The sequence below is a fragment of the Aotus nancymaae genome, unplaced genomic scaffold (assembly GCF_030222135.1).
Source record: "Aotus nancymaae isolate 86718 unplaced genomic scaffold, 86718_ANA_hifiasm-v0.15.2.pri h1tg000043l, whole genome shotgun sequence".
Classification (NCBI taxonomy): Eukaryota; Metazoa; Chordata; class Mammalia; order Primates; family Aotidae; genus Aotus; species Aotus nancymaae.
The window spans coordinates 1,066,233-1,079,324 of record NW_026988457.1 but is presented as its reverse complement, the minus strand read 5'-3'; the positions used below and the strand labels follow the sequence as shown (position 1 = coordinate 1,079,324).

The following is a 13,092-nucleotide window of genomic DNA, read 5'->3' as shown; positions in this document are numbered from 1 at the left end:
AGCTTAGAGAGGAATATAAATGAATTGATGGAGCTGAAAAACACAACACGAGAATTTCGTGAAGCATACATGTTTCAATTAGCCAAATTGACCAAGCAGAAGAAAGGATAGCAGAGATTGAAGATCAATTCAATGAAATAAAATGAGAAGGCAAGATTAGTGAAAAAAGAATGAAAAGAAATGAACAAAACCTCCAAGAAATATGGGATTATGTGAAAAGACCTAATCTGCGTTTGATAGGTTTACCTGAATGTAACGGAGAGAATGAATCCAAGCTGGAAAACACTCTTCAGGATATCATCCAGGAAAACTTCCCCAGACTAGCAAAGCAGGCCACCATTAAAGTCCAGGAAATAGAGAGAACACCACAGAGATAGTCCTCAAGAAGACTAACCCCAAGGCACATAATCGTAAGATTCACCAGGGTTGAAATGAAGGAAAAAATACTAAAGGCAGCCAGAGAAAAAGGTCAGGTTACCCAAAAAGGGAAGCCCATCAGACTCACAGCAGATCTCTCGGCAGAAACCCTACAAGCCAGAAGACAGTGGGGGCCGATATTCAACATCCTTAAAGAAAAGAACTTTCAACCTAGAATTTCATATCCAGCCAAACTAAGATTAATAAGTGAAGGAGAAATAAAATCCTTTACGGACAAGCAATTGCTCAGAGATTTCGTCACCACCAGGCCTGCCTTTCAGACCTCACCTGAAAGAAGCACTAAACATAGGAACAACCAATACCAGCCACTCCAAAAACATACCAAATGGTAAAGAGCATTGACACAACGAAGAAACTGCATCAACTAATGGGCAAAACAACCAGTTAGCATCAAAATGGCAGGATCAAATTCACACATAACAATATTAACCTTAAATGTAAATGGACTAAACGCCCCAATCAAAAGATACACACTGGCAAATGGGATAAAAAGCCAAAACCCATTGGTGTGCTGTATCCAGGAAGCCCGTCTGACATGCAAGATACACATAGACTCAAAATAAAGGGATGGAGGAAGACTTACCAAGCAAATGGAGTGATAAAAAAAAAGCACAAGTTGCAATCCTAGTCTCCAATAAAAGACTTTAAACCAAAAAAGATCAAAAGAGACAAAGAAGGCCATTACATAATGGCAAAAGATCAATGCAACAAGAAGAGCTAATGATCCTAAATATATACGCACCAATACAGGAGCACCTAGACACATAAGTCAAGTCCTTAACGACCTACAAAGAGACTTAGATTCCCACACAATAATAGTAGGAGACTTTAACACTCCACAGTCAATATTAGACAGATCAACGAGACAGAAAATTAACAAGGAAATCCAAGACTTTAATGCAGATCTGGACCAAGCAAACCAGACATTTACAGAATTCTCCATCCCAAATCCACAGAATATACATTCTTCTCAGCACCACATCACACCTACTCTAAAATCGACAACATAATTGGAAGTAAATCATTCCTCAGCAAATGCAAAAGAACAGAAATCATAACAAACAGTCTCTCAGACCACAGTGAAATCAAATTAGAACTCAGGACTAAGAAACTAACTCAGAACTGCACAACTTCATGGAAACTGAACAACTGACTCCTGAATGTCACTGGATAAACAACAAAATGAAGGCAGAAATAAAGATGTTCTCCGAAACCAACAAAAATGAAGACACAACGTACCAGAATCTCTGGGACACATTTAAAGCAATGTCTAGAGGGAAATTTATAGCAATAAATGCCCACATGAGAAGCGAGGAAAGACCTAAAATTGATACCCTATCATCAAAATTGAAAGAGTTAGAGGAGCAAGATCAAAAAACTCAAAAGCTAGCAGAAGACAAGAAATAACTAAGATCAGAGCAGAAGTGAAGGAGATAGAGACACAAAAAAACCCTTCCAAAAATCAATAAATCCAGGAGCTGGCTTTTTGGAAACATCAACAAAATTGACAGAACACTAGCCAGATTAATAAAAAAGAAAAGAGAGAAGAATCAATTAAATGCAATAAAAAACGATAAAGGGGATATCATCACTGATTCCATAGAAATACAAACTACCATCAGAGATTACTACAAACAACTATATGCACATAAAACCAGTAAGCCTGAAAGAAATCCGTAAATTCCTGGACACTTGCACACTCCGAAGCCTAAACCAGGAAGAAGTTGAAACCCTGAATAGACCAACAACAAGGGCTGAAGTTGAGGCAGCAATTAATAGCCTAACAACCACAATAATCCCAGGTCAAGATGGGTTCACAGTCAAATTATACCAGACATACAAAGAGAAGCTGATACCACTCCTTCTGAAACTATTCCAACCAATCCAAAAAGAGGTAATCCTTCCCAAATCATTTTATGAGACCAACATCATCCTGATACTAAAACCTGGCAGAGACTCAACAAGAAAAGAAAACTTCTGGCCAATATCCATGATGAACATTGATGCAAAAATCTTCAATAAAATACTGGTAAACTGAATGCAACAGCACATCAAAAAGTTTATGAAACACAATCAAGCAGGCTTCATCCCGGGGATGCAATGCTGGTTCAACATACGCAAGTCTAGAAACATAATTCACCACATAAATACAATCAAAAACAAAAACCACATGATTATCTCAATAGATGCAGAGAAAGCCTTCGACAAAATTTAACAGCACTTTATGCTAAAAACTCAATAAACTAGGTATCAATGGAACGTATCTCAAAATAATTAAAGCTATTTATGACAAACCCACACCCAATGTCATACTGAATGGGCAAAAACTGGAAGCATTCCCTTTGAAATCTGGCACTAGACAAGGATGCCCTCTCTCACCACTTCTATTCAATATAGTACCGGAAGTTCTAGCCCAAGAAATCAGGCAAGAAAAAGAAATAACGGGTATTCAATTAGGAAAGGAGGAAGTCACACTGTCTCTATTTGCAGATGACATGATTGTATATTTAGAAGATCCTACCATCTCAGCCCAAAATCTCCTGAAACTGATAAGCAACTTCAGCAGTCTCAGGATACAAAATCAATGTGCAGAAATCACAAGCATTCCTATACACCAATAACAGACTTCAAGAGAGCCAAATCAATAAGGAACTCCCATTCACAATTGCTACAAAAAGAATAAAATAACTAGGAGTAAAACTAACAGAGGATGTAAAGGACTTCTTCAAGGAGAACTACAAACCACTGCTCAAGGAAATAAGAGAGGACACAAACAGATGGAAAAGCATTCCATGCTCATGGTTAGGAAGAATCAATATCGCGAAAATGGCCATAGTACCCAAAGTAATCTATAGATTCAATGCTATCCCCATCAAGCTACGTATGACCCTCCTCACAGAACTGGAAAAAAACTACCTTAAGCTTCATATGGAACCAAAAGAGAGCCCGCATAGCCAAGTCAATCCTAAGCAAAAAGAACAAAGCTGGAGGCATCACGCTACCTGACTTCAAACTATACTACAAGGCTACGGTAATCAAAACAGCATGGTACTGGTACCAAAACAGAGATATAGACCAACGGAACAGAACAGAGGCCTTGGAGGCAATGCCACACATCTACAACCATCTCATCTTTAACAAACCTGACAAAAACAAGCAATGGGGAAAGGATTCCCTGTTTAATAAATGATGTTGGGAAAACTGGCTAGCGATGTGCAGGAAGCTGAAACTGGACCCCTTCCTGACACCTTACACTAAAATTAACACCAGATGGATTAAAGATCTAAACATATGACCTAACACCATAAAAACTCTAGAAGAAAACCTAAGCAAAACCATTCAGGACATAGGCATAGGCAAGGACTTCATGGCTAAAACACCAAAAGCAATGACAACAAAAGCCAAATAGACAAATGGGATCTAATTAAACTTAAGAGCTTCTTTACAGCAAAGGAAACAATCATTAGAGTGAATGGGCAACCAACAGAATGGGAAAAAATTTTTGCAATCTACCCATCTGACAAAGGACTAATACCCAGAATTTACAAAACCATTCAGGACATAGGTTAGGCAAGGACTTCATGACCAAAACACCAAAAGCATTGGCAACAAAAGCCAAAATAGACAAATGGGACCTAATCAAACTCCACAGCTTCTGCACGGCGAAAGAAACAGTCAATAGAGTGAATCGGCAACCAACAGAATGGGAAAAAATTTTTGCAGCTTACCCATCTGACAAAGGGCTGATATCCAAAATTTACAACGAACTAAAACAGATTTACAAGAAAAAAACAAACAAGCCCATTCAAAAATGGGCGAAGGATATGAACAGATACTTTACAAAAGAAGACATACATGAGACCAACAAACATGAAAAAATGCTCATCATCACTGGTCATTACAGAAATGTAAATCAAAACCACATTGAGATACCATCTCACGCCAGTTAGAATGGTGATCATTAAAAAATCTGGAGACAACAGATGCTGGAGAGGATGTGGAGAAATAGGACAACTTTTACACTGTTGGTGGGAGTATAAATTAGTTCAACCATTGTGGATGATAGTGTGGCGATTCCTCAAGGACCTAGAAATAGAAATTCCATTTCACCCAGCAATTCCATTACTGGGTATATACCCGAAGGATTATAAATTGTTCTATTATAAAGACACATGCACACATATGTTCATTGCAGCACAGTTTACAATAGCAAAGACCTGGAACCAACCCAAATGTCCATCATCGACAGACTGGATAAAGAAGATGTGGCACATATACACCATGGGATACTATGCAGCCATAAAAAACGATGAGTTCGTGTCCTTCATAGGGACATGGATGAATCTGGAAACCATCATTCTCAGCAAACTGACACAAGAATAGAAAACTAAACACTGTATGTTATCACTCATAGGCAGGTATTGAACAATTAGAACACATGGACACAGGGAGGGGAGCATCACACACTGAGGTCTGTAGTGGGGGACTAGGGGAGGGACAGCAGAAGTGGGGAGAGCTGGAAGGGATAATGAGAAGAGAAATACCAGATATAGGTGATGGGGGGATGAAGACAGCAAACCACCTTGCCACGTATGTACCTATGCAACAATCCTGCATGATCTGCACATGTACCCCAGAACCTAAATTACAATAAAAAAAAATAATGAGTACCTCCAAAAAAAAAAACCGGAATTCAAATGTGTGTTTTCTTTTTTTTATTCATAACTCACTGTTTATTAAAGGATTTTCATTTTTTCCAAAAATTGCACCAACGTAAAGCAGAGCTTCAGCTGATGTGAGTGTGCTGTTTAGGGTTAGCGGTACTGCCCTCACTATGCGCTCACTGGACAGTAGCGCAACCCCAAGAAAATGTGTGTTTTCAAGGCACATGCTTTCCCCTTCTGCAGTGGCTACTTGGCCTAGTAACCTGGTTGCTTCATAGCCTCTGCTACATGCCTGGCTCCTGAAGGCAACCAAGGTTGGACCCACTCTTTTAGCCTATCTCTCAGTAGTCACCTGCCTATTAATATAGCACTGTAATAATTCACTAATTTATTCCCTTTCTCATTTCTAATCACAAATGCCTTATATGAATATTCCCAACAAACCCTCTCCCCTTTCTACCCCAAATCCTATGGCCTTATTCTCCTCTGCAACGTGGACAGGCTGGACTAAGTAGCTGCCGGAGTATCCCATAATCCACCTGAGCATGTTGGGAGAAAAGCTAATTCCAGGTCAGGCAGCTGATTCCTGGGAGGTGGGGTGGGTCGGGCTGGTGCACACTGAAAGGACAGAATGGACATTTACTTGAGCTCCTCTGCTAGGCCACTCTCCACTGAGCTTCTCCATGTGGGTTTACTTCAGAGCAGGAGGCACACTTTAGTTGCTTGCTCTTGACTCTCTTTCAAACGCCATACACTCGCAGAATGGATGGAGGCGGTGCATGACCCTCCCTTATCTATAGGACAGTAGGCTATAAACCTCAGGGATTGTTTGCTATCTGAAAGGAAGAAATAAATCATTCTAACATCATCAGGAGGGAAGGGAGGTTCACCTACAGCTCAAAAGCCTACACCAGGTCACTTCACACAGGGCTCCTTCAAATTCCTTTTTATCCTGAAGGTGAATTTCTTTTATCTTTCATTAGAAGCTCATATCCATTCTTCTGTCAAATAAACTAGATCCCTAGAAGGATGAAGCTAAATATGTAACACCATGATGCAGCCCAAGCCAAAAAAAAAAGTTTCAACAATCAGAAAGCAATTAAATAAACTGCACAGATGAGTGCAAAACCCTCCAACTAATGGAAAGGTATACACTTTCATGTCCCAGGGCCCATCATAAGACTCTATATTTTCATTAGACTTTGTAATGAACAAAGCGTTTTGGATCGTCACACTTGGAATATCTTTTAAAAAGAGATAAGCAAATGAAAATAAATTAAAAAGGAAAAACCGTATTATTTAGTTAGGAACCAACTCAGCCCAGAAACATGAAGGAAAAATAAATGATACATGCTGGGGAGAATGACTAGTTTTTCTGTTCAGCTGAGATAAATGAATAACATTGCTTTGGATAACTTGTAGTAATCCTCCATCATTTCACCAAAGATCGAAGAAAAATAGTAAAAGATATTTATATTCCCAACAAAATTTAAGAGTGCTTTTTAAAAGAGCAGCATGTTGATGTGTGTTTGAATAGCACCCAATCTATAATGCAAGGGTGAAAAACTGTCTTGCCAGCATTTTCAAGATGGAGTTCAGGCTTCATACATCTTCATTATCAGAATTAGACAATTTCTCAAAGCAACAAAAATCAAACATTCCCAAAATCACAAACCTGAATAAGCATGAATTTTAATGGGCATGTTTCAAATATTTAAAAATCAGTTAAGAAATTCACTGTTAAATAACACGAGACACCCAAATACATCCATTTTAATCAAAGACTCTCAATGATACTCCACAGGTTGCATGCTTCTTGTCTTTTAAATAACACAGTTAAAAGGTTAGTCAATTCTGTTTAGTGATTCACAGTCACATCCTCTTACATGTGACATGTATGTGTAAGTGTGAAGCACGAGAAGGGAGCACAATGCTAACACGTCCTCCTGACAGCTTCCAGGGAGGCTCCTGACCCCAGGGACGGTTCCTCTCCCAGGGGCAGCTCTCCAGGACTGCAGCAACAGCCCAGACAGTCCTCCACCATCTGAATGCTGAGACTAGCACAGCTATACGCTGACTAACCTTCTCCTGACCACAGAAATCTGTTTCAGGTCTACTGTTACGGGGTCTTTCTAACTAAAGTGTGAGGACAGCTCTAATGGAGGAGGAGAAACCAGGAATTCTAATCAACACATTAAAAAAAATATGTACAGATCCATTGCTATGTACCTGGTTGACTGGGCCACAGAAAGGAGCACTCAGCTCTCAATGGGAGCATTCTCTGATGTTGAAAGGGATCATGATAGAGCAAGTAAATCTGAAGAAAACCTCCCCACAGCAGTGGGACAGAGCTTCCCAAGCAGATGGACAGGCTCAGAGTGTGGTCTGCAGGTGGTGGCCTTCTCAACCCCAAGAGGAAGGAAGGAATGGGGTCCTAGCCTAGAAAAGGCCAAAGCCCTATAGGCCAAGGATGTGTTAGGAAAGTGGAGGAAAAGGGAACCCTTGAGATGGCAGGTCCTCTGATTAATGTGAAAAGAATAAAATAATGCTGGACAAATGATGCCGAGACTCCATTCCCCACCAAAAGCCAGATTTTGGTTCTAAGGAGGCTGGAGGAAAAGAGAGATGAAAAAGGAGAGGAAAACCTGAGAGGTATTAAAGCAGAAAAAGATAATTTAGGGAAGAGGAAGCATTCCGTGTATGACTGTGAATGTGCCTGTGCGTTTGCAAGCATTTTATAGCTTTTTATACCCCACTCTCTCAGCATCTACTAGAGCAAAACCATATGACATATAATATGTGGCCCTAGATTCCAGTCAGCTTTTTAATGCCTGATTCTTAAATATGAATGAATAGCAAAAAACAACAAAATATGTAAAAAGGCTTCAAATGAAAAAAGCTTAAAAAATACAGAAAACATAAAAAAAGTTTTTAAAAAGATTTTTATTCACATACAATATATTCACTCTTTTTGGTTTATAGTTCTATAAGTTTTGACAAATTCACAGAGAAACCATTAACACAGTTAAGGTACAGAACAATTGATAACCTCAAAAACTTCTCTCACATTACCGCTTTGTAATCAGCTATTCTCCCCGAGCTACTAGCAAATACAACCTATTCTCCATCCCTATAGTTTTGTCTTTTCCAGAACGCCACATAAATATAACCAAACAACATGTAGCCTTTCAAGTCCAGCTTCTTTCATTTTTAATATAGATAAACCTAGATATTATTATACTATATTATTATTGATATATTATTAATAAAAGTAGTTGGATATATTTATTATAGTTAATAGTAATAGTACACAGTACGTATTGCATTCAAGGTTCATCCATATTATAAAAAGCATCAATAGTTTGTTCCTCTTTATTGCTGAGTAATATTCCATTATATGGCTGTACCATAGATTGTATATTCCCCAGTTGAAAGACAGAAGAAAACATTTTAAAATTCTAATTAATTTTTTCAGAGAGATAAGAGTGTCCATAAAACAACTATAGGGTGCTATAGGAAGGGATGGTCACAGAATAAATAGGGGCTTATAGAAATTTTTAAAATGACAATTAAAATGTAAAAATCAAAGAAGGCATTAAAGTCAAGGAAATCTCTCAGAAATCAGAACCCTCTCCAAAAAAAGAAACTAACAGAGAAAAGATAAAATAATTAGAGGATCAATCTAGGAGCTCTAAATTCAATAAGATATGCAGAAAAAAAGAAGAATGGAGAAAAGAAAAGCAGAAAATTACCAAGGAAACAAAACAAGAAAATTTTCAACACTGAAAAACACAAGTCTTCCAATTAAAAGGGCCCGCCACAAGTCTAGAAAACAAAAATTGCAATATGCAAAGCACAGCATCGAGTAATTTCAGTGTCCTAGGAATAAATGAAAAGCCCTAAATCCTCAAAAGACTTAAAATAAATCACAAATAAAAAAAATCACACTGGCTGAACACCAAAAGCGAGTATTTGGTAACACCACAAGAAAAAATAATTTCCACCTAGAACTCTATATCTTACTAAACTATCAAATCAAGGGTGAATACAGAATAAATACATTTTCTGACATGCAAACATTCAAATACATGTATATTCCCCAAACCTCTAAAGAATATGCTTCTGTAAAATGACTATGTAAGTGATGAAGACAGGGGAGCCAGGACAGATGAACCAGAAGGAAATGGGTGGTGGCCAGGCCCAGAGATGAACCAGTTCAGATTGGAATGGAAAGACAGAAAGCAGTGGAAGCAAATCCAGTGAGAAAAACGCAACTGATGGTCCTGCTGCGCTTGGATGTTTGCATTTAGTAAGTGTTCTACGGGGTTTTGGAACGCTTCTCTAAGTGATAGGGAGGATGTTTCTTCCTTGCTTGTCTCTCTAAGATAAAGAAACCTTCCAGAGGCAATCCCTGCAGGCTTTCTCCACCAGGGCAGGAGATGGGGTCCTAGTGACTGGCTTGGCACAATCAGGAGTTATTGAATCAAGTGGCAAAGGAGTGAACATCAGAACAAAATCAGAATTCAGCTAGCAATGAGGAAGAGGAAATGGCTATTGGACAGCAATTAGCAATACCAGCATAATATGGCATTTACTAACTTCAGTGGGGAGGAGTGTTTCATGAGAAAAGAAACCAATCATCATAGTACACTGATAAGACTATCAATAAATTACAAATAATAATCATATATGGTTGAACAACATGGGAGTTAGGGGCACCAACCCCTGTGCTGTTGAAAATCCACAAATAACTTGATTCTCCCCCAAATTTAACTATTAATAGCCTGCTGCTGACCAGAAGCCTTATGGATAACATAAACAGTTGATTACCATATATTTCATATGTGCATTATATACTGTATTATTACAATAAAGTAAAGCTACAGGAAAAGAAAATGTTATTAAGAAAATCCCAAGGAAGAAAAAATATGTTTACTATTCATTAAATGGAAATGGACCATCACAAAGGTCTTCATCCTCATCACCTTCATGTTTTAAGTAGGCTGAGGAGGAGGAGGAAGAGGAGGGGTTGATCTTCTTGTCTCAGGAGTGGCAGAGGCAGAAGAAAATGCAAATGTGAGGTTAAATAGTTACTCTAATTTACGAAGTTAAATAGTTACTGCTAATTTACCCAAATGTTGGAAGTCTTAAGAAAGGGACATATTTAGTAAGAATATGCAGTAAAAGCTGAATTCTCCACCACTGTAATGATAAATATCCAAAATTGATGAAAACAAAAGATAAATAGAGCACCTTCTAAGAATGGTGGACCTGGGTATCAGGAGAAGTTATTTGAAATCTGTTCCCTCTGGGGAGTACAAGTTGAAATGGGAGGGGCGGGCAAACAGTGGACTGCAATTTCTTTAATAAGCCTTTTATCACTATAATAGAAATTTAAAATTTTTAAACCACTGTTTTCTTATGACATAAAGAAAAGTATAGCAAAGTGTGAAGGTTTAGATAATTTTAATGAAGGATTACGGCTACAATGTCATTAAAAAATATCTACTTTGTGATTTTCTAGTTTAAATTGAAATTTTACATTTAAGGAATGTAAGAGGATCACTGTACTGGATGTCTAGGAACACAACAGATTGGATGTTCCTGCTGAAATAACAGGACATATGAACTTGAAACTGAATCAGTGGGAGGAAAGACACGTATTTGTGTGTTGAGAGACCAGCAGACCCCAGATTCACCAGGGGTTGAGCAGGCAGATGAGAATGTATCCCTTCCTGTCCCTGAATTCAACAGATGAAAGATTTCAAAAAAAGCTGAGCTAGTTTAATAAAAAGGAAGTTGCAATATCAGAAGAGAGGCACAGATTTTGATACACACACAACAGATTTAAAGATTTTCCAGTTGCCTGTGGAATGGCAAGTCAGGATGTCTCTGAATTGCATGTTCTATCAGGTAGCACACTCCCTAGAAGACACAGCCCTCCTGATAAAGGCATACAAAAAAAAAAAAAAAAAAAAAAAAAAACCCAACAACAACAAAACCTGCCTATTGTTAGGCCTCTCAGATGGCTTCACAATGACCACCATCCATACAAAGCAGAGGCAAAGGAGGTATAAGAATGCGGCACCCTCTGCTTTGAAGCATGGTTCTGTCATCCTGTGGCTCTGTGGTAACTCACTAATCTCATCCTGTGTCCTTATCAGCATTCTAATGGACCTAAAAATAGGGGTTTGTAGCTTTGTTGGGAGGACTAGAAAAAAATGTATATGACATACTTATTCCATGGTGGGGGGGGCTATTAAATAAATGGAGTACATATCATGTCACTGCATTAAAAAAATACATGTACAGATTCAGTGCTATGTACCTGGTTGATTGGGCCACAGAAAGGAATAATGCCTAGCTTTTTTTTTTTTTTTTTTTTTTTGAGATGGAGTTTCACTCTTGTTGCCTAGGCTGGAGTGCAATGGTGCAATCTCGGCTCTGGCTTTGGGGTTCAAGAGATTCTTCTGCCTTAGCCTCCCAAGTAGCTGGGATTATAGGCATGCACCACCACGCCTGGCTAATTTTTGTATTTTTAGTAGAGATGGAGTCTCTCCATGTTGGTCAGGCTAGTCTCGAACTCCTGATCTCAGGTGATCCACCCGCCTTGGCCTCCCAAAGTGCTGGGATTACAGGCATAAGCCACTGTGCCCGGCCTGCTGTTTGCTTTTATGTGTTTCTAACAGCCTCTGGTGCAGAGTGCAATGTGCTTGCAACTAAACTTCTGCAGCACCTGGGAAGATCCTCCGCTGGTATCTCATCCTTCACCTGCCCACTCTCAACCTCAGCTTACTGCTGCCCCACTCCACCTACCCTCTGGTTTTGCCCTACTCCCCTCTCCAGGAACTTGCATGGTCCCTCTATACAAGAGAAATATTTAGTCTCTGTTGTAGAAACCAAGTCCCTACATAGTAAGTAACTGGGGAAAGTGTCCCTGAGTCAGAACTGCATCTTTAAAAGAGCTAGCTACAATTAGATAAGAAAAGAATTGTTTCAATGGGCCATCTGCCAGAACATGGAAATAGTTTCATCTTCAAAACTCAAATGGCAATACTATTCCTTTACAACATTACATCCATGGAGCATATTCCTAGAGAACAGATTCTGTGTTCAGCAGAGTCTTACAAGACACAGAAGTGCAGACTATGTCCTAGGTTAACAACACCAGGTTAATTTTGGTTAGAAAGAAGCAGGTTTGCAAGATACTGATATCCTTACTAGAGAAGAATAACAGAACAAAACGTGCCCGGTTCACATGTGCTAAAGTCAGTACGGAGTTCCCTACTTCCTTGCATCCAAGACCACAGCTGCACTTCCTCTGCAGATGCCTCGGTGACAGCACTTACCCCTTTCCATCCTTACTGCCCATGGTTACTTCTGTATACACTTCCTCCTGACTCCTCTTCACCCTACTTTGTTCCCAGGACTTGGCTGCTCTAGAGGGCAGGGTCCTTGTCATTTAGCATCTGCAGATCCCTTTCTGCCCCAGAACTTTCACATAACAGACACTCAACAGAACTTTGCCCAGTTCATAGATAAAAGTCATCATTTCTGATTTGGAGATGGGCAAGCACTGTGATCAAAGCCCTGTTTGTGAGTCCTTGCCCCTCTCCAGCTGCTGGGCCAAGCCCCTCTCTGGCCCACAGAGACCTGCCTGGGGCCCTCAGCCATAATGCTGGCGGCCGAGCACTCATTACTGTCCATGGTAGCTCTGCTGCCACAACTAGGTCCATTCACTCACTCTATACACATTAAGCATTGACTCGGTGGCAACTGGGGTGGTAGGAACAAAGACATGCTAACACAAGAATCCTACTGCAGAAAGGGGTCTGTGAGCCCATGCTGATGCCCATGGCCTCATTGGTTGCACCATGGCAAGCATGAGGTGTTGGGGAAGTCCCTCTAGAGAGCCGCTCCAAAGTCCTCCTTTGCTCTACTGAACTTGCTCATCAAGAACTGCACACCTGCACTCCTCTGAATTCCTGTG

The 13,092-nt window shown here is 39.6% G+C and overlaps 1 protein-coding gene and 1 non-coding gene across 6 annotated transcripts in view; both read right to left on the bottom strand.

The window, feature by feature from the left end:
- The window catches only part of MTUS2 (microtubule associated scaffold protein 2), a 797,713-nt gene that overhangs the window by 538,611 nt on the left and 246,010 nt on the right, over window positions 1-13,092 (bottom strand). The gene's annotated exons all lie outside the window — the stretch shown is intronic.
- Window positions 5,191-5,315, bottom strand: LOC135268833 (U4atac minor spliceosomal RNA). The gene has a single exon (XR_010337168.1). It is a non-coding gene; the product is annotated as a U4atac minor spliceosomal RNA (small nuclear RNA).